This window comes from Rhodnius prolixus, unplaced genomic scaffold (genome assembly GCF_049639745.1).
Source record: "Rhodnius prolixus isolate KJV_2025 unplaced genomic scaffold, Rpr scaffold_3, whole genome shotgun sequence".
NCBI lineage: Eukaryota > Metazoa > Arthropoda > Insecta > Hemiptera > Reduviidae > Rhodnius > Rhodnius prolixus.
The window spans coordinates 16,303,982-16,327,546 of record NW_027411603.1 but is presented as its reverse complement, the minus strand read 5'-3'; positions in this window follow the sequence as shown (position 1 = coordinate 16,327,546).

Below are 23,565 nucleotides of genomic sequence, written 5' to 3'. Positions count from 1 at the left end.
TATTCATCCCCGCTTTAATTTAAAAAGCTAATATTACATCAAAAAATTAGGTGTAAATGATAGAGTAAATGCAATGTTCGTTACAAAGTTTATTACAGTAATTTTCTTTTTCAGTATTTAAATCATTGTTATTATCTAGTTTACCTTGTAAATTTAATATTCGCACAATATTAACAGCTAATGTTAATTACTAAAATTCACCTTCCTCTGTCTACTATACAGTTTCATTTTGCTGCTCCAACTTTGTCCCCTTTTAGTGGACTGATTGGAAAGTTAATTATAAAATTTTGTACACAAAAAGAGCGTTCTACTTTGTATCGATCCTGAACACATCAGTCTCCTTTGTGTACTACAAACAAAAATATCTTTTCCCTCTTTAACAAACATGAATATTCAAAAGAATATTGTGAATTTATAATTACTATGTGCAAAACAAAACAACCTGATCTCTACACCAAACACTTAGTTTATTTTACTGCTTTTGATTTATAAATAAACTGTTTAAGGTACGAAACAAATGGAGAATCAATTTGGAAAATGAGTGAAGTTTGATTGTGAAACCACCGCAGAATTAGAAATACACTAATCTATTTATTTCATTGCTCAGTTACATTGCTTTTCAGAAAATCTCAGCATTAACTGCTGATTCGTACAGTGCTCAGAAAAATAAGACGTAACATGGACGAATCTTTAAACGCAATTTTCACTTAAGCTGCAGACTAACAACCTAGGTCTCTACAAGTCCTTCGTTTCTGATTGAGCAGTTTATTGGTATTAATTACCAATGGAGTTAATCGAAATTCATTTATTGACGGATTGACTCTGGAGGTAAGGATTGCTGACTGGGATCTATTAGGATTACTATTAATTTTAATGAAAGAGTAGCACGAAGAAGTACTCCACGCCAAGTAAAGTTTGGCATGGGTGGTAAAACGACAGTGTATATAAGCATGACTGTATTAATTAGGATGAATGTATTATGTCTTATATGACTAGGTAGGATTACTTTTTTTAAAGTTATTTATTGAATGATGGTTGTTGAAATTAAGAGTTTGAATGACGGATTTGTAAGTGTGAGAATCCCCAGTTCAAATTCTGCGCCTAACAACAAAAGTTAATAGTAAAGTATTTGCTTCCCCTACGTCCACGATACCTATTTGGTAATTGGAAATTGGATGCCAATAATTCGAGGATATGACCAAAGGAAGTCAATGCAATAAAAAATAAAAATAAAATCTGAAAAATTAGTAATAATCTCCACACGAAAGTTAAAAGAAAATACCACAGATTGAGGAAAAAAATATATTGTGGTAAATTCAGAAAAGCGCCGTTAGATGCCACTCTACTGCTTGGCAAGCACCCTTAATATTTTATAGATCGAGTTAGGGTGGTGTAGTAGGAACTCCGGCCGTTTGTGTAGTTTCCCAGTGGAATTCTACATTCATCTTGATCACAGCTTCAGATTACTTTTCTCGAGAGATATGTGGCAATTTAGTAGAACTTCTTAACAAACTTAGGATCCCTTTTTGTAAAAAAAAATTAATTCTGCTTTGTCTATAATTTTGTTACACTGTAAATACGGTAATTACCTTAAAAAAAGATTGACATCTTGTAATACGAGGTCTGTAAATTAAGTAATGAGACTGATTTTTTAAAAAAAATTATTCAAAAAGAATTACAATTTTATATTGTGAACTTCAAAATAACTTCCTTCTGAAGCCACACAGCGCTGGAGACGTTTCTTCCATTCCTCATAGCAGTGCTCGAACAACTCCGATACTGGAATAGCCTTCAGCTGGTCGGTTACAGCCGTTTGAATGTTTTCGACTGTCTCAAAATGAGTTCCCTTGAGGTGATTTTTCAACTTCGGGAAGAGAAAAAAGTCACAAGAACTCAAGTCAGACGAATAAGGAGGCTGAGGAGCCACAGGAATGTTTTTACTGGCCAAAAACTTGTTTATTGAAATTGCTGTGTGACAAGGAGCTTTATCGTGATGCAACACCCACTTGTTCTTGATGTTTGGTCTCACACGAATGACCCTTTTTCGAAGTTTTTCAAGAACCTCTGGGTAAAAGTGTTGATTGGCCGTTTGACCTTGAGGTAGAAACTCTTTCTGGACGATTCCGTGGATATCGAAAAAACAAATCAGCATGCATTTGATCTTCGACTTCGCCATCCTTGCTTTTTTGGGCTTTGGAGAGGTTGAAGTGTGCCACTCCATGCTCTGGCGCTTGGTTTCTGGGTCGTAAACACCCAAGACTCGTCACCAGTAATGACACGTTCCAGAAAATGGGATCAAACCTCAAGGGAACTCATTTTGGGACAGTCGAAAACATTCAAACGGCTGTAACCGACCAGCTGAAGGCTATTCCAGTATCGGAGTTCGAGCACTGCTATGAGGAGTGGAAGAAACGTCTCCAGCGCTGTGTGGCTTCAGAAGGAAGTTATTTTGAAGGTGACAATATAGAATTGTAATTCTTTTTGAATAAATTTTTTTTTAAAAAATCACTCTCATTACTTAATTTACAGAGCTCGTATATTAATACATTTCTGGAATCCATTGCAAATTGCAGTGAACATAGAGAGAGAAATTCTTTTAAAAAGTAAGTTCTGTCGGGAAAGATTAACTCCAGTGGTTGATTTATTGGATTCCCACGCGGATATACCGGGCCAATTCCAGCTGCCATTTTGTAGGAGCCTCTTACGGCTCACAGTCCAGTGATGTCTGTAAAGGGAGAACAATCCGGAGACCAGAAATGCACTGGAAAAAGCTTCGGACGCCATTGACTTCATGCGTTATCAACGTACTTGAGTTAAAAAAATTATAAATAAATTATAAACAAGAACTTTGGTTATTTCTTGACAACCCTCAAATTTGTAATTAAACAATTCGTAAAAAAATATAAAAAATTCGAATGTACAAAAAAATAATAATAATAAAATAATGATAATAAAACGACGCAGTAGACTAGAAAAAAGCGGAAGCCAACGTTAAAAAGGATGTAAGATGTTTGTTGGCGGAAGTTCCCTTTTAATCTAGGTAAACATACGGCCATCAGTGTGTTACCGTCTTGCTCAAACATCTTGTTCCATTTAGCGGCCGGAAGGTGGGTAAAATTACTTGGAATTTCTTTTTATGCATATTTTTTTTTTCTAAGTGAAACATGTGAACTCAACTAAAATAATTATTTTACACTCAACATCTCATCACTTTTAATTTTATTTTACGTCCAATTTTTTTTTATTAAAATGTTAAGGTTGATTTTGTTTCTGCAAGAATTAAATCTTTCTATATATGTATTTATAGCAAAATGTTTTTTTTTAGTAGAAATTATTCTTATAACCCAGTATCAGAAACACGCGTTGAATCGGAATGGTTAGTTAAACTGCTGTTAGCATCACAGAGATGTTTCACACTACCAAATTAAAATTCTCCAGCCCATGAACCTAATGTGAAAGTTACTTTACTCCGAAATGCCTTAGATAGAAAATCTGCTCACTTTTCCCAGTGCAGAAGAAGCTTATAATGTCCAAATTCACGTAATCATGTAGACAACTAGGTTACCTCTTGGCCTAGAAGTTTACACTCTTTTCAGACAACTGGATGTTGAGCTGCAAGAAGTCGTCTAGCAGGAGATAATATTTAAGACAACCTACCGTCTAGAATCCGGGATATCCAATGTATTCTCTACTACTAAACTAATTCTTTCCCTGTCATTTGCTATCACCTTACTTTAGTTCAGTTCGGATATCAAAACTTACGTTTATACTGACAGTGAAAGCATTTATTTCTAAACCGGCAAATTGAAATGTGAAATACTTTACTGTACCTGTGCTGCTCAGAATCTAAGATTCCAAACAATATTATCGCTTCGTTTATGTAACGTTGAAGGCAATTAAACGTTTAGTTTAAAATTCAGTGTTGAAGAAATTATATTGCTTATAATTATTTTAAATACTTGGATCTTAAGATTAAGCGCAAGTATTTACGTATGCACATCAACTTTTCTTCCTGTATTCAACCTAAAATTATGTTGAAGAACCTCTAATGTTTTGACTCGGTAATTAAGTAAAATATATGTATTTTTTTATAATTAATTCCATAAAAATTAGAAATTTGTTTTCATTAATTTAATAGGCTTTTTTGTTTTATTTGTAAAAGTGAATTTATTTTTGTTTCTGTTTTATTTTGTTCATGTATTTTATCTGTAAAGTCACGAGTCAACCCCTTGCTACAATTGCACATTATAAGCAAGTAACAATAAATAATTATAATTATTATTATTTTATGAGTTTTTTTTTTTTTATTTATTTATTCTGTTTTAACCAGATAGGTGTACAGAAAGAGTTGCATAAACCAACTTTTTAAAAACAATATTAAAAGATACAAATTAAATAGAACTTAAACAAAAAATAATAATAAAATAATAATAAATCACATAATATAAAAATAAAAAAAAAAAAAAAAAAAATGAGAATTAAACTTCTAAATTAAATTAAAACTTAAATATTATAACAGCACCTTATTACTTTAGTCATTAGTAAGTAAGGATGAGCGCAGCATTACTACATTTATTATATAATTGTAAATATTAAGGCAGTCAGATTTTGATAAAGGTGATAATAAATGAAAAAGTTGTTCCTCTCTGCTATTTATGGTTGGGATAGATAATTGGGGTAGATATTTTAATCTAATAAATTCATAAATCGGACAGGTAATAATCAAATGAAATAAGTCTTCATTTTCATGGAGATTACAAAGAGTACAGAGCAGGTTAGGATTTATTAAGTAGGCTATTGCTTTATGGATGATTTTAATGGAGAAATTACTGCAAGTTCTAAGTTGAAACAATATGCTAGTTACAGGATCTGGTAGAGAAAGTAGAAGATAATTTTGAACATCCGAGGTATTTAAAGGAATATTTCTGTAATAAATGCTATAATTTGAGGAGTATAATCTGGCTACATCAGTATTGTGTAAATTGGCTTCAAAGGTTGACAACATTGCATTTAGATTTTCACGGATTACATATGGATCCTGCATTTCCCAAAGATGGTTATAACCGACATTTATAAAAAATTCCTTAACTTGGGTTACCCAGTTGAACTTGATGTTATTAGACGATGAGGAATCGAGGTGTAACAGCCTATCGTAACAAATACGGGGTAATCTGGATCGATCCATTTCCAATATTTTACATAACCATTTCAACGTAAGCTTAAAAACAGTGGTGGCTATATGAGGTAATCCAGTTTCCAACAGTATTATATAGTACGGAGTAGATTTTAATAGATGAAAAAGATGTTTATAAAAATTTGTTTGGGCATATTCTAAACGGTCTAAATACCTTAGTCCCCAGATTTGAACTGAATAGAGCAATGTGGAACGGGCAATTGAATTAAACAGAGCTACATTACTGGACCATGAGTTACTCTTGACTTTCGCCAGAATATTGTTCACGGTACCAGCAGCAATATTAAACCTTGAGATTGAGTATTCTGTTGCTGAGAGAAACGTGGATGAAGAGGAAAACTATGAGTTATGAGTGCAAGATGTTTGAATGCAACGTTAAAACATCAAATAAAACAAGCGTGTGTTAAGAAGATGACCTTATACTGTGGCCATTTGTTGAATTACCCATCTTTATTCATAAACGGAAACGTATTTTGCTAAAGATGATAGGACTCCATTAATAAAATTGTTGTTAAAGGAATAATGAGATTTTGGTCAGAATAGCGTGACTTGAAGTAACCTAACAACTTTTAATTTAAATTCCGCAAACTTTTCCACTATTGATGACATAGCGACAAACATATAACGAGAAAAATTCCTTTCTAGTCGGTATGTTCCGGAGAGTGGAGAGGGAGGTTAGCAATTTTTCAATATTGACAGTTTATCTTGGAGTATGGGACAAAATATGGTACATATGGAGAAAGAAAATTTGTTGCTAGAAATATATTATCTATACATTTACTAATAAATAAATATACCTACCATCTACTTCAACTTAATTTTATTACTTTGAATATTAGGGGAGCAGTCATAAAAGTTATTTTACAATTTTAAGCATAAGACGAAATTAGTTTTACTATCACAAACTATTACGTAATAAAACAGCTGTGATTGTAGACATTAAAAGTGCTTCAAAGAGATGTTTATGTATACCCAAAAGTGTTGTTTTGTTTTAAATTCATCATTAATTTGGTTGATATTACAAAGAGTTGAGTCTATTTGATCTAAAAATTGGAAAAACAAGGACATAAATCAACGGATGTTCAATGCTCAGATCTCTCACTACATTATTCAGGGTAGGACGGTTGGATCTGGAACATCTGTTGCCCAAATTAATTGCATCTGACACCTACACAATACAGTCCGCTTAAAATGTAAACCTAAAGCTATCTAATGCATTATTTTGTACCTTCCAATAGAATTATCGCTTAGAGACTGATTATTGCACAATGTGACATAATTATATTTCCTAGCCATTTACTTTTAGTTCTATTAGCTAATAGCATGAACTCAACTGATTTACAACTAGCTGTCAATTAACTCTCCTCATAAATAAGAATAAAATAGTGTCAAACTGTTTATACGTTTTTATCAATAATACACGTTTGAGATTCTCTGAATCGAAATAGTAGTTTTTAAATAGGTCTGGAATAGGTGATGGAATAAAATTACTCAAAATCGAAAAATTAATGGAAGCTGTGATATTTTACGTAACATAACGTTTGTATTCTTCCAGATTTGGAAATTCAAAGAAAGGTCTTTAAATTTCTTACAAAATCTACGCCAAATTATTTGTCGATTCATGAAAATAGTTCTGATCTAAAACTTTTTGCAGTTGAACTAACATGTGAACATAACTGGATTAGATCGGTAATGCAACTTTCACTTTTTCTAAAATAAGCTATAACTTTGAAATTGAGGGTCTGTTGGATGAGTTCTTGATTGTACAGAAAATAATAGACTCAGACAGAATTGATCTAAGACACAACAGAGAGTAAGAATCAAATTCTTTACACCAAAATGTTTACTCAACTTTAGTGAGAGATGAGAATCTAAAACCGATTAGAAAGTATAAAATATGAATGAAACTTTTACTGCTTTCGTCTGGAGGACACTGGAAGTTAGCTTGACTCTTCGTTCTTCAAAGGGCAGTTCATTGAATATATCACCACCAAAGACAATAAAATGTTAGGGATTCTCATTATAATTACTGCAACTTTCACAAAGATTGACGAACGCCCTTTGTACCCTGTTCATCAGAATGACATGATCCCAATGAGAATTCGCAACTCCAGATTGAATCTCCTAGCCCTAATTCTCTCTTTACAAATAATTCCAAATGAAATAAACTGCTTTTGTAGAAGATAATTCACTTAATTCAATAGTCTATAACAATTTTAGAGAATGGATTATCTCATTGTTAACTATCTGGATTCTCACATGGAGATCCTGAGTTCAAATCCAGATGCCGGCCCTGAGATTTTTTCCTTTCTCTGAGCTTCTTAAAGGTTATTGTTCAGTAATGGTGTGGGTTTCCAGAAAAAACTATCCGGAGGCCGGCAGGGCGCTGGAAAAAGCTCAGGGCGCCAAAGATTTCAGATGTTGACGCGCCTTTAAAAAAAAAAAAACCAACAAAAAAGACCTCTAGGTCGTTAATTTGATGGTTTGCTCATCAAAGAAATTATTCTTTTAAACATTTGTATTCATTCTGTATTTTTAAACAGTTAAAAGAAGATACATCTAGATCTGAATATAAATATAAAATAATATCTTTAATTATGGTTCTTTTCTAATGGTTTTTAATAATTAGCATTTTACTTTCTGCTTTTAAGAATAAATTATACAAATAATATTAGTCATAATTGATGTAGTCTTTGTTAATTTTATTACTTATTGGGAAATTGTGTATATTTCAGTATGGCTTTATTATTACATAATATGTATATTGCATAATGTTTTAAAAGGATTTATAATCCTGTTATACTAATAAATATTTGAATTCACAGGATCCCGATCTTATTAAGGAATATGATACTAAAATATAAAAATTCTAAGCAATTTAAACTTAGGATGGAAGATTTGCGAGGAATCGGTACCGATTCCTAAGTTTAACAATTAGCGGTCACGAAAACTATATATTCATTCTAAGCAATATACTTAGCATATAATTGCTCCAAAATGTTATACCATTTTAATAAATCATTACAATTCCGTTGACGTTTCCATTAACTTGACGCACTAATACAAGTTTTACATTAAATCTTTTATCATCGTCGGGAAAAATTATTAACAACTTCCAATTCTTAATTTTTCAGTTAAATTTTATCACAATTTTTAATGTACAACCAAATAACTCTGTTATTTGATCTATTTTGCTTTGTGGTTTGTATGATGTATAAAAAACAAATAAAAGAAAGAATTTTCTTTCTAAGTATATAAGATTGATTGATTGATTGGATACTTCCAAGGATTCCGACTGTTACTTAGCGATCAACATCGCTTAACTGGAAGTTAAAGTTTACTGAATGATTGCCAGTTCTTCTCCACTCACTGTACCGCATGTTGTCTTAGTTGTAAGAAACGCTTATAGATTTTTCTATCTCAATTTTATATAGATAGCCACACATTTTTTTTTATCTACAATGACTTATCTTAAATCTAAATATTTAGTATTAAACTAGCGCGGATTCAGTGAAATAAAAAACAGCAACTCATTCAACGTTTAGACAAATTTATTATTTTCCTCAGGGCGTAGATGTTACAAATACAAAACACACAATTGGTCTATTGAACCACATACCTACCAATAAAAATGCGTAGCATCTTATTAAAAAGCTGTTAGAAATGATATCAATAACAATTCGTTAGACTTACTGTGACGTACACTGTAAAAATGTTCTTTTAATAGTCAATTTCTTGAAATTTAAGATTCTTTAGTGCTTTTATCTTAAGATCTTTTATCTTTTATCCTTAAGGAGGATTCATTGTATGTAGACAGAATGAGAGCTAAACAGTACATCCTAAAATTGCAATTCGTCAGAAATCTCAAACATTTATTTTCTATCCAGTGTTAAACAAGACAGGTTTTTATGTGGATAGATAGTTCAGTTTAATTGCAAATAGTTATTCTGTTATCTAATGGGAGCTTCTATTTCTAACAAGCAATAAGTATCTGTACGTTTTCCGATTTTGTTTGCAAAGAATTGTAAACCGTAAACTTAGCTATGTTTAAAGTAACAGGTTATGGGAACGGTTTGCAACTGATTTTTCCATTTTTTAAGTGTTTAATGTTCAGTGTACTAATTTCGACGCGAGTAAAGTATGTTTAGCATTATTGAGAGCAAATATTGCTTTTTGAACTGAAGGATTGCCCTACTAATGAGGTTTAAAATGCCAGAATCAAGGTTAAATACCTTTTAATGAATACGTACTTATCGTTATGCAATAAGCGTTCAAATCTCGCTTGGCTCAACTGCTGAACACCAAAAGTAACGAGGAATTAGATGGTATTAAATTTAAATCAAGAAATAAATGCGAAATTGAATATTTCCTTGCAGAGATGTTAAGCCAAAGCTGCTAGGTTGGGTAGTTCCGAAATGGGAATTCGACTAGCTATCCGGCAACCTCGTACGGCTTCACTGGCACCCAATATCTCTTAATAAAAAATTACTTAACGTTTGGAAATGATTTCTATGTGAAAGGCACGTTATAAGAATATTATATCTGATAAGAATATTATGTGCTTGTGTGTAAAGTTGTTTGTAATCATTACTGGCTTAAAGATAAAGTTAAAGTAAAATTCGTTTATCTTATCAGAAAGCGATAGCACGCTTCAGGAAATGATAGGAACTGAGAGTACTTAATATTGAGTCTCAAGGCACGTAGCTAGCTATTTTCTATCATATTATCCACGTACTTACGAAGTAATTTTTGAGAAAAAGTTGAATATTATTAAATTTACACTTCATTCTCAGAAGTTTAACCTGTAATTAAATTGCTTCCCCAATACGTTTTGAAAATTTGCAGACTTTTCCCTTAGGAATTCTTAAAGAAGAACAGATCTAATATCTTGCAAGAATATCTCCATCATACACTAACTCGATCATTATCAAACTGCTACTCTCTCAGTTCAATAAACCTGTACCGTGCATTATGATATCGACCCTCTAGTACATTTGAGCAGCTTATCCTCTTCATGTTATAGATTCCATTTCGCATGAAACTTATAAAATCTCGTATACCTATTCAGAAAACTCGAACCAGATGAACCAGTTGTTTTTCCAAAATCGGAATTGCAACAAGCATTGTTACTGAGATGTATCTTGGCTGTTAGGCGATCAATGACAATTTAGAACTGTAAGTAATGGCACTCAATAGAACTAAAGTTGAAATAACATCACTGCAAAAGGAAAAAAATGAATAGAAATAATCAAAAATTTTGTTTCTTAAATTAATTTTAAGATACAAAAACTTGTATTTACAAAGTACAGTTCTCCAAAGTAAATTTTTAAATACATAATAACTTATATTATTTATAACAAGAAGAGATAGAATTTTCTCATTTAATTTCTTATATCTTTATTTTTCAACTCAAAGAAGAATCGACCAAGTATTAGATTAGATGGGCACAACTAATTATTTCATTCCAGCAAATTATTTTTCTTTCATAATGTAAATGGAAAAACAACTTGCTTAGCAAAGTGAACCTCATGAATAGAAATAAATGTCAGAAGTGATTAAGCTGTCCGTTTAATATTTAACCACTTTTGCTGGAGAAGTTTCTTCTGAGCTGTCCATGGTAGCTTTTAAAAATATTAAACCCAGCAACTTGTTTTAGCTGAAAACTTTGAGGGCCAAAGAAAAAAAATCAATTCCATTTCATTATTTTATTTGGTGCTAAAGTTATGTAGTATATTTTGGAAAGCTTGGAAATTTATATATTTAATACATAGTTTTTCATTTTATTCCTTGGAAAAATTGAATTATATTTCATACATCATAAATAGTAAATAGATATATTTATGGATTCTCTTCTAAGGTGAAATCTACGCCTCAACACTAAACTAGGAAGAATTGATCATTAGTGAGTAGAACTAACGATCACATGTACTAATTAATTCTTTGTGTTACATAAAAAGGGGAAGCGTAAACCAAAGATATTGTTTGTGAAACTTTCGAATGAAGCAATTGACTTTAGTTTAATTTAGATAAGTTACTGGATATATTTTTATTTAGTTTAAAAGGTGCATAATTTTTGCTACAGGAATTTTCTTGTGAAAACAAGAGTCGAGCGTTTAAAAAGGAGCATCACGTTAAAAAGGAGCATCACGTTAAAACTATAAGGAAGGAGAGAGCCGGCAGATTGGATTAACCCTGTCCCTGATGCCTAGAAACCCTTCCCGTCATAGACAGGGTAATATCCTTCTCTACCACTCAGTAATTACGAAGGTTTATTGGGAATTTATAGTGCCTTCGCAAGCTTATTTAGGAAAGGCTACTTACTCCAAAGAGTGTCCTCATCCCTTTTACAATCAGCCGTTTGTCGTAAAGAAAAGCAAGTGACAGTTTTTCATCGTCACACCAGAATGTTTCATTTTATAAAATAGAGGAACTAAAATATTTTTGATAAAACGTTCTAGACGGGTGGACAACAAAAGATAAGTGGGAGAAACAGGCTAAATTATATCAGAAATATATGTCAACGGTGTACAGGAATTAACATAATAATAATAATAGAACTAAATAAATAGAAAACTGGGAGTTATTGCAGAGTCACTATAGCAGCGGTAGAGCCTCGTAATGACGCTGTCAGGAGGAAGACGTTAACAAACTACATCCTGGCACTGACCTCCCAATGTATTTACTGTAAATGGGATCTCTTTTTTTCCAACTCTTTTCAGGCCAACTCTTTTATCAAGGTAACGAAAATAAATTACGTTGTATAAATGGAATTACTGCATTAGTTTTATTAAATTTTCTTATTTTTATTCTAGTAGAACAAGTTATTGCCGTCATCTAATTATTTAAGTTTCTCTTTTAAACTAGAATGGTGCAGTAATAACCTATTATCTCCGGAGGAAACAACTTCCCATTTCTTAGATCCATGATTAAATCTAAGCTTGAAGTAAAATTGTATATCTTCGAAGCGAGACTCAGCTAACAGGTGGGTTGCTAAGGATGTGGAGTTTGGCTACGAATAAAAAAAAAAAAATATGCTGAGGGTGTAGTAGTCTTGCCGAGAAAGGTAAAGGTCTCAATAAAATCAAAAAATGCTCATCGGCATGACTAAAATTTATAAGTTATGATTCTTTTGAACATTTATCGTGCAACACCGAAAATCAGTCGAGAAAGACATAATTAAAGAAGAATGAATGACATATAATAAAAGAAAGACGTGTGGCTAACCTGTGCGTATCTTCAAGGTTGGGGGTTTGTTCGCTGGGCTGGACTGAACCACTCTGAGAAGGAAGTAAAACCAAATGCTAGCTTTAAACGTTAAACTCATCCTTAGTAGTCTAATAATTCACAAATGCAAGATTAAAACTAATCTCTAGCGTTTCAGAAATAGGCTTCGCCGATAACTTGCACTTATCCACATTGTTCGGCCTGCTGGATTGATATGCTGAAGCTACCTAAAAAGCTTAGTTACATTTGGAGTAAAGTGATCATGAAAATACCCCATCAGTGCATCTTCAAGTGCAATAGATCTTGGTTGATGTGTGTAATCTATAGAATTAACCAGTTCTGGTTAGTTGTAACTTAGGAAATGGCCTAGTTCAATTTCCTTGGAGCAGTATCTCTTAATAACTCTAGCATTGCATCTCAATCAACCAATCCACGTTAGATTGGGTCAATGAAGAATTAATTTACAATTATTAGTCGTGATGTCTTTAGAGGAGAGAATCAATAATAGCGCATTCTTTTCCGGATCCTTGTTGATTGACTTTGAGCCAAGGTATTAGAAGAATTCAACAAGTTTTACAGAAATTTTAAATTGATGCTGTAGATTGGAAAAATGTTTCACAAACGTTTGTCCTCTTAGGTGTGGACTAGAGACTCAGTGTTCTGAATTATCTGTTATTATACTTGCACATGCACATAACAAGTATATTACGCCCAATTTACACCATAGAATAGTGGAATCACCTATCTATTTAGCACTGGTCAAAAAGAATGATAAAGGTGCGGTCTGATGTTCAAGGCCAATGATTAATGATAAATCGCTTTGTCTTTACTGTTCCTCTAATGTGCGCGGAATTCCTACATATTTCTTACATTCACTCGCTTATCTACACACCGAACTAGCTGACCTTATTCTCGTTATTTCGATATTGTGATCCTCTGACTATTCTATTCATCAGTTACGATGAGTTTCAACTACTAGCTTTCATTAATTTTTAAAACAAAATAGTTATTATCGAAACAAACAAAAAAATAACTGACTTTAGACTAACACGAGTATCTTTGACTAACATTCTCATAGTCCTAAGTCCCGGAAGTGTCCATAAATAGAATTTTTCTGAATAATGTTTTAAATAATATGCAACAATCTAGGCAATACGTCATGTTTAAAGATGTACTTTGGAACTGTTTTGGAGAAAATTTAAAAAACTGAACAATTGATTTAATGAAGTAGTACTTCCGTTGACCAAAATCTTACTGTGCCATTTCCTGTTGCACAAATATAAATATATTTTTTAAATTGAGCTTTCTGCAGTATTTTCTTGTTATTTACTGTGGATATCACAGAAGTTATTTTGTAAAAACCACTTTTTCTAACTCAGACGACATCAAAACAGTTAGGTATATCCGATAAAAACTGTAAGCCTACCAATCTGCATTATTATAATGCGTTTTCTAACTAAGTAAAGAGATAAGAACGAGAAAAAAACTTGCGGATAGTGGGTGCAATTAAAAATGTGTTAGATGCAATTTACCTCAACCGAAACTACAACATGTAGATAATGTAATGTTAGCATTTACATTGTGAAGCGATTGTTAACTTTCCCACGGCTAAGTTAAATGTTTAACTACGTACTTTTACCTTTTTCTTTTTTAGTACGTTAATTAAATAAATATTACTGGAAGTATGAATGTATACCACACAAAGTAAATATAACCATTGCCAGGTTTAGAATTAGTTAGGATTGAACGTTTTAAGTCTTTCTTTGGTCTCTCTGTTTATTCTATCAAATCCGCAAGGCTAGTAAGCGTGAATACTGTTCTCTGAAGAGGCGGAGCCCTATGTAGAACCTGCTTCAATTGAGGTAAGGTGGCCAAGTATTTGAGGAATCTATAACGGCGACTGAATTTTAAACTTTCATTGACATTTACTAGGTGTGGCTATTAAATAACGAGACTTATGCTGCTACAGAAGAACTATACATGCGCCAAATCCTAACGACCGACAGCTGTGCAGCGTAAAGCCTTCTCTTTCGATTGCAGCGTCTCTCGTGTTTGTAGAGAAATCTGTCTGACTGGAACCGTCGTTTGTGTAAGAGGTGTTAGTTTCGTTTTGCCGAAAACATGATACTACACATGTAGTAGAGCAACGAATTGTCGTCAAATTTCGCAAGAAACTGGGTAAAACCGCTACTGAAACTTATCTTTTATTAAAAGAAGTTTATGGCGTGCCCGAGTTTTTGAGTAGTTCAAGCGTTTCCAAGATGGCCGAGAAGACTTCGGAGATGATGACCACCCGGGTCGCCCTTTCACGTTCAGAACGGATGAAAATATCGATTATAATTAATCAACATTACTACCGTAATATCGGGTACGCCATAAACTTCTTTTAATAAAAGATAAGTTTCAGTAGCGGTTTTACCCAGTTTCTTGTGAAAGTTCACGACAATTCGTTGCTCTACTATACGTATGTGTAGTAATGTTGCTCAACTCCGTGAAAGAGTAAGGAAAAAACGAGCCGATTTGTAGACGAACCAGTCATGGGTTCTCCATCAAGACAACTCGCCAGATCACACTGCATTGTCTGTCAAGACGTTTCTAGTCAAAGTACAACATCCCAGGTTTAGGCCATCCGCCTTATTCTCCTTACCTGACCCCCATATGACTTTTATCTGTTCCCCAAAGTCAAATCTGCATTAAAAGGAACACGATTTCAGTCCGTTGAAGCTGTGAAAAAAAAAGCGGCACGCGTCATGCAGGAGCTCACAGAAAAAGACTTCCAGCGCTGTTTCGAACAATGGTAAATTCGCATGGAGCGTTGTAGGGATAGGGGAGGGGTGTATATTGAAGGTGATAATAACTAAATATACATAAATTTAAAATAAAATGTTTTACAGCAATAGTCTCGTTATTTGAGTATTGATGGATTTATATTGCAAAAAAATTAAAAATACTTTTATGGATTCATATTGAAAAGTGAGATTCTAATGGGAATTAATCGATTGAGGTTCACTAAATATGAAAAAAATCTGTAGCAAATGATCTAGTTGGTTGTGGGTGAACAGAATGAAAAACTTTAAATTGTAGAATGATCAAACTTCTTAATGAAACTGCCGCTTCAAATGCAGAAATCAATGACAATTTAATGAACCGATTTTTCTCTTATATAAACAATATTTTTCCATAAATGATGACTTTAAGAGGTCGCTGTAAGCTGTAAGCAAGTAGGATATGGCTGAGGGCTGGGACAATGATTACAGTCAGCTCGTGCTAGAGTGTAAGGGAGGAACTGTGACTATCCCCATCTTATTTATTGGTTGAAAACACAAAGTTCTAAATTTATCCATTACAATATAACAATTGAAGTTGGAAAGGGTTAATGTTTGTAAGTTTTCAAGCTTAACAAGCTTAACGACATAAATGGCCCAAGCCTGGATAAAGTTGGGCGATTAAAATTTAGACTATAAATTTTAGAATTGTTACATCTGCTCTTAATATACACATTAATGAAAATATTAATGATGACTATTAAAGTTTAGGAGGTACCCTATTTCTAATGTTAAGAGGTTATTACCTTCTCGCAACTGTAAAAAAGCCCAGAGCGATTTGAGTAAGCGATCAGAATGCAGGGAATTGTGAGCATAATGATTCGCTACTGGTTCTCTTTCTATTGGAAGAGGAACGTGTACTTTTAATATCCGTTGTTAGTGTTGCCAGAAGTATTGCAATGTTACGACTTTCTTGAAATAAGAAATTCAGGTTTATAGTTTTATATTCCAGGTCCTTTGAATGCGAAAGAATATAAATGAAAAAGAGAAAAAAATCGCAAGAACTACCATTCCGCCTTAGAAATTCCAGTCACATCCGACGGTAAGTTACAATAGTTGACAGTTTTACCCCCCCAAAAAACGTTTTCTTTCTGCTCACTTCATTTTATATGTAACAAATGAAGAAAAACACTTTTTTGCTAAATGTTTGAAAATGTGGTTAAGTTCGTAGTGTTGGTTAAAACCAGCGATACAAACACTTCTACTTATAATGTGTTCTGCCACACTAAATGCCACTTCAGCGCCATGTTCCGTTTTAAAACAGAAACTGAAAAATATAGAATTGGCTTCAATTGCTTAGAACGCTAGCTGAAATACAATGCGTGCTTTCTTTAAAACGTTCCCTGTTTTAATGAGAGGTGCTGGAGAGGTTGGATTGGATCTAGAAACGGATTTCTCCGGATCCTCTTTTTTTTTAATTGATCAAATGACCTCTAAAAGGTAGTTAGACATCATAATTTCCGTTTTGGTACTACCTTTAACTTGCTTATTCATGGGCCATCAGGGTCATCGATCAGTAAACAACATAGTTTATCGTAAACTTGGATAAAAATGATACCAAAATTTATAAATGCTGCATGTATCTTTTGGATTGGTTGTTCTAAGAAAAAGAATTCTAACTTTTTCGAACAGCTTGAAGCTTTTGATGTAACTTCAGATTTATCTTATTTCTATCGGGATAAGAGTTTAATTCGATTTATCCTTTTCCTAAGGTACCTGTAAGAGATGAGGTTTTTTTTTCTGCCGATAACGTGAGAAAGAATGTCTCAAATAATATCTAAACATCGAAACTGGTTTTAGTAAATGTGGGAATAAAACATGACAGAAATGATCAATTTTTCATGAAAATGGCAGCAAAGTTTTTTTAAAAAAAATAATAATAAAGTTGGGTAACAGCTACAGTTTACAGAAATTCTTAGGAGTAACACTTTTTTTTTTAATAATGCAGTTTATGGTCAGTTAAAAGTTGAATACAAGTTGGATGAATTATTAATAATCAACTAGATCTGGTCTTCCCCCTAGTTACTCGCTGGTAAACATTAATTGCTATCAAAGTCTCAGTGACAGATTGTTATTAGGGCAATTTAAGCGCTTCAAGAGGGTGCAGTTTGTATCGCTGTTTGTGAAGTTTGTTAACGGGGAGCAATACAAACTTCACAGCTGAGAGGGTTCCTACTGAAAACATGTTCACTGCGCAGTATCTTTCCATTTGCTCTTTATTAATACAGTATAGTGGAGAACATCGATCTTGTAGGAGGATTTCGATTGCTCTTCAATTTAAAAGTAATTATTTTGTTAATGCGATATAAAGACGGATGTGGGGGATAAAGAGAAAAGATGAAATATGGAACTAGAATATAAACAAGAAACAGAAATAATACGACGCTTCGATGTTGTCGCTTCTTTAAATAATAAGAAATCGATCTTCAATATACTGTAGTTAGGAGTTTTGTGAGGTGGATGCTGTCTAGTTGTGGAATTTTTGGGAATAGTTGTAACTTTTCAAGGGTAAGTCTGTTGAAGGCCGTTAAGGGTAACGATTTACAGGCGTTTAAAGAGGTTTATAATAAACCTTTTCTGGTTTTTGAAAGTTTTCTTCACTTGCTTGTACTACCAAAAGGTCAACTTCAGAATTTTCTTTCAATATTTTTTGGCTTTAAAAATTGTTTCATCAAGCCCTTACATCTTATTTCTGTCTTTTTGACAATAGTTTAATAATTCTTCAATAGACTGTTAATGTGTTCATTCTAATCACGAATTTTATTCGACAAAGCCGTGAACAGAATACCTTCACGTTGCGGTTAATTGATCACCAGATACCCGCGAAGAGATATATCATTTTCTGGGTGTGTGTCCTCTATTGGCGGAATTTCGAGTTCTTTATTTCAATAAGCGAACTCTTGCAAGGGATGAAATTATTGCTTATTTATACGGCCAAGTAAATCCTCGCCCATTGATCCGCTATGCTCGTCATGCTTGGAGAGTTCGGTATATCTGGATTGTGGATTCTTCTTAGAATTTCTTTTCATGTACATTTCATTTATTTTTTGTATCATTTATTTTGAACTTTTTTTCGTTTTTGTACTTTCTTATTTAATTTGTTATAAAAGTTGGTCTCTTCTTTTTGTTTTGTAGCAGTTTACTATTATTATTTTATGTTTATACTTTTTATTTATTTATTTTATTCATTTTTATTTCATATCTTTTTAGGTCTAGCTTTCTTTGTTTTATTGAGAAAGAGTATTTTCATTTAAACATTAGTAAACTCTGGCAGACGGCTGCATGTAGCCATGCCTATTATACTTTTGTACTAAAAATTTAATGTACTTATATACTTTTTAAAAATAAAGTATTATTATTATTATTATTATTATTATTAATTGATCACCAGCGTCCAGCGGCACTAAAAAGAGTTAGAAAATTTGTAAAAGATTGAAAACAGAAATTGCTGCAAATCCCCCAAAACACTGCAAACTGGAAGATCTATTGTGGCACATTTAGTAACCACATTTAGCGTTTTGAAGCCATTTTATTGTAAAAACTGTAAGAACAATAAATTCTGGAAGATGTGTTAGTCTTGAAATAAGGTGGTAAGCAAGCTTTTAATTAATTGAGGACACAAAAGACTTTAATACACAGGCAGTTTTCTATTTAATGAAATAAAATAAACCATCAAAGGTAGAGACTTCCAGCAAAAGCATAAATCAGTGGAAGAATAAATTAATAGAGGAATTGAACGAATGTCGAATAAACTCATCTAAATCATAACATTGTAACGGCCAGAAAACAAGAGCGTATATATTTCTAAAGAACAATAAATTTCATTCGACGGAGAATGGGCATTTGGGTTCTCATACATTGGTAATTCCACAGTAGTTATAACTTTTGTCCTAACTTTTCTATTCATTTTCTCAAATTTTCATTTTCATAACTTCAACTTAAAATAATACTACTGTTTAACTTATCAAATTGTAAACATATTTCAATTTTAGAGAATCTTTTTTTTCAATTTATTTAAGCTGTTAATCCATGGATTATTATGTCTTTTTCCCTTTATTGTTGTGAAGATAAGGTATTAGAAGATGCATTACGACTGAAGTTAAATCAAAATTCGATCGAAATCATTTTACTGTTTGAGGGTCAATGTGGAGTAAGTTAAATAAATGGCTTTATTCATAACAGAAACCATGCAAGAATGATTCAAATTATCTGCTTAAACCTGATGCACCAATCCCTGAAAATTAGTGGAAATCCAAATCTGATCATTAGAGGAAACAATTATCTTTTTGGCAGCTACTGTACTGCCTACATTGCGAAAACAACTACTGTTCAACAATTTGTTGAAAAAGTTTTTGTTAAACGATTGATCATTTATTACAGTAGCACCAAAAATGTCTCAAAACACACAATAACTCATGATTCAATTTCTTTCACATTATTATCTTTTCTTCCTCCAATTTTTTGTTCTTTTTTACGCTTATTTTTTGATCCTTCATACTTTTAAAATTTATAATCAATTTGGAGATAGGATACACGAAATCCGTGCGTGGTTAATCGAGGTTTAGGTCGCTAAAGTTTCTGATTCTGATACAGTATCTTTACGGAAATAGAAAAGTCTAAACTCCTTAAATAGCGCACCTGCCAAGAAAATGCAAGGCAAATTTAATGATTTAGTAATAATAAAAGTCAAACAGATAAGACGTGGATAAGTATTCTAATCATTCATAATCTCAAAGTATGTACATATCTGTTTCTGTTCTTAAAACATTTTGTTGAACTTCATCAACATGTTCAGTTCTTTGGCTGGAAAGAGCCGCCTTTAAAACTAGGAACTTGAATCATTGAAAGTAACCTCTACGTTATATTCCGATTTCTAGTGATACAGTTGATAATATTGCCAATTTTATGGGCCATTTGGTTTATAAAAATGAATAGCTGACCTATATAATACTTTATTAGTAATAATCAACAGATGCAGGGACGAATTAAAGAGAAATTACCCCCTTTAGTTGCTTCTAAATCATAAAATCAATAAATGAGAGTTTCTTTTATCAATTAAGCTTTAATGGCCCTAATAAATACTTAATGGATCCCACGTTGAACATTTTAAAATTATTTTATTTTCAAATTTTCTTTTAAATTCATTCGAAATAACAAATAATATTCAGTAAAACATTGTGAAAATGAAAATTCACACGCCAAAACATATTTTACTGAAAGTGGTCACATATTTTAAGTGCAAATAAAAATGGGAAAAAGAATATTATATATTTTACTAAAATTGCCCTGAGTTCAGTTATTATTAATATTTTATACATCACCATCTTGATAGTATTATCATTTAATGTAAAATAGATTTATTTTTGGTTCTCTCAAAATGTTTAACATTTGCAGTTCTCGATAGCCTTCCAAAATGTACCACGAAAACTTAATACAATCAACCAATCTTTTCAAGAGAAACCTGAGACTGTTACAGAGTAAACTTTACTCGCAGCGAATGAAAATGAAAAAAAATAAATGCTGAACTACGATAGCTCCGCTAAATTCCTCTTACTAGGAGTACAAAAAGATAAGAGATTTCTAAAATCGAATGCGGAGCCAATTATAGAGTATTAAACGAATTAACTGTTCGTATTTACTAAAGAATAAATTTATTCCTGTTTAAAACGAAAAAAGTGTAAAAATGATTGTGAAATTACGAATATGAGAGACAAAATTAGTAAATTTACACATTGACGATGAAAGTAAACTGTACAAGTGTTTAGTTCAGCCTTGACACGACTCCATTACACGTTATTGGTAGTTTTGCATGTTGTTAGTAATTAATAATGTACATATATAGACATGTTTATGGCTCGCATGGTATATGTTAATCTACTTCAATTTGATTATGTTATTTTCAAATATAATGTACACTACAGACTATAATTTACATTTCAATCTATTACTTTTTGTAAGTTTTGATCATTTACCGATTTTGGGGGACTTTCATGTAAGTTTAAATTTTCTTTTTAGCATTTAGAAGGAAGTAAGACATTACTTAGTGTGGTTAGTGTGTGACAGTGACTTCCTCGTACATATTGAGTCCTGGATTTAAGTCCAGCTGGTTTCCTTTAGATTGATTTACGATGATAGACAGTAGTTACTGTAAACAAGAAGGCAGTGCACTCAAAAGGACCTGTCTTAAATTGAACAAACAATCTTTTGTTAACTCTATGTTCCTATTGTATTTTTTCCCACACCCACAATACCTTATCTAAAATTGTAGATCCAACAATGAGCTTGACAATTTTTGCAGCCGGAACTCTTTAGTTCTATGGACGGAAGCAAACACAAAATCTATGAAAGCAATGATGATTTGACCAAGCGTGTACGACTAAGCAGCATCATTCTCAACGTAGAGGACAACTGTGCAGATTTCGACAATGTCCACTAGGCTGGGGATACGGCCAGCTACAACGAACCCATCCTCACCTGTGAAACTACGCAGGATATACTAGACGGCATCCATACCTTATTTTTAATGGCATTTTCATATACTTCTTATTTCATTTTTATGTAAATATTTTTTTAAATAAAGAAAAAAATATAGCCTTGCAGATAAGGTTAATATTATAAAAATATGGCAGTAATTAGGTTATGCTGATAGGTAAAATTGTTTTTTTGTCTCTCTACGTAAGTTTATTAGATAGCTTAAAAAAAGAATGAAATTAAATTAGGTCATGCTTTATGTGCATTTTACACACAAGTTATTTAGGAAAACTTGTTTCATTCAATGTAAAATTTTAATCTATAAATTATATTTCGTACTTCATAAATAATATCCACAAAATTTGATGACTTTGTCAAACTACTGCAGGATTTAACGCTTGCTAAGACTGGAAACATATTCTTTGGCTAACAATGGTTTGTTAGTTTGAGAATAGTATTTTATATTAATCGTTTGAGTTTTATGGGCAATTTGGAGCGTCTTCCAAGTAGTCTGTAAAGAAATTCCACATGAATTGCCAACGTAGCGCACCAGTTCTGTGCAAGGAAGAGGATTGCTGTTGAAGAAGGCAGCAGGACCGGAGTCCCACCAAAGAGTAAACGTCGCATGCTGGCATTTCTGTGGGTTCATTTTAATCCACCATTTCTTGGCCCAAGATTCTATTTTGGGCCGTCTATAACTTGTTTGAAGCTGATGAAGGATGTGTACTTGTGGCTAGTATGGTATAGTGCCGTCTGCATATGTACAATGTAATGAATGTACAGGGATGTACACTCCCTTGCGGCACTTCCGCCCCCAATGTTGAGAAAGGAGAGATTGCTGAGTCTGAAAGATAGGATCGCAGAATTAGAAAGTGTGTTGAAGGATATTTCATAGTTAAAAAAAAGAAGTCAATATTAGAACTTTGAAAATTGTAAGTAAGCGCTCTGGATATTTAGTTGTAAAGAAAAAAGTAAGCGGTTAATTGGGATTAGAGTAAAGATTGTACCTGAAGAGTGCAATCTTTACTCTCTCCTTTACAAGTGTACGATCTCGTTTTCTTAAAGATTTGGAGTTATTTCTATGAAACATTAAATAATCTAAGCGGTTGGAATTATGTACCAAGATTTCTCCTTTAATCATAAACAGTGATGTTGCCTTTTACAATTTCTGCAATAAACTTAATAGATGAAAGGAATTAATCGACATTATAAATCACAATTTCCACTCTATTTATTTAAAAAAATCTAGTATAAAGATTGCCTTAAGATATCTAGTTTTAATAAGTGAAATTATTTTTTACTGCATTGATTAACACGGTTCGGCAGTTAAAAAAACTGCACTAAAAGCGTTACATTTAAAAACACACAACTTTGTCCATTTTGTTATTTTTGTTTTATGAAAAGTTAAGTATCCAAATTTTCTTTAAAATATTGCTTTTTTTGGAGACTCAAAGCTATACAACGAGGGGTTAGCCTAGTTTATGTATGACCCAGTTTTAAAAATTTATTACTAATAATTCTTTAAATCTTATCATGATTTACAGTTTGGCAGGAAGATGTGGTTAGGGGTCCTCTACGTTACATTAATGTGCCGTTCTGCTCTTATACCTTCTAAGGGGAAGTACGGCAATCTCTCAAATTATCGACGCGTAAACTGATTTTCATGAATGAATGATACGCAACTCTTGTTGAATCTCCTCAACAAAAAATTATAGTTTAAAAAGTATAAGTATAAAGGATGATTAAACGACAAAAGGTACACAAATCAGCAAGTACCAGACATTTCATTCATACTTCAGCACGTAATTTCAGCCATTTAGAAGCACACAAAAAGCTTATTTGCTTTATTCA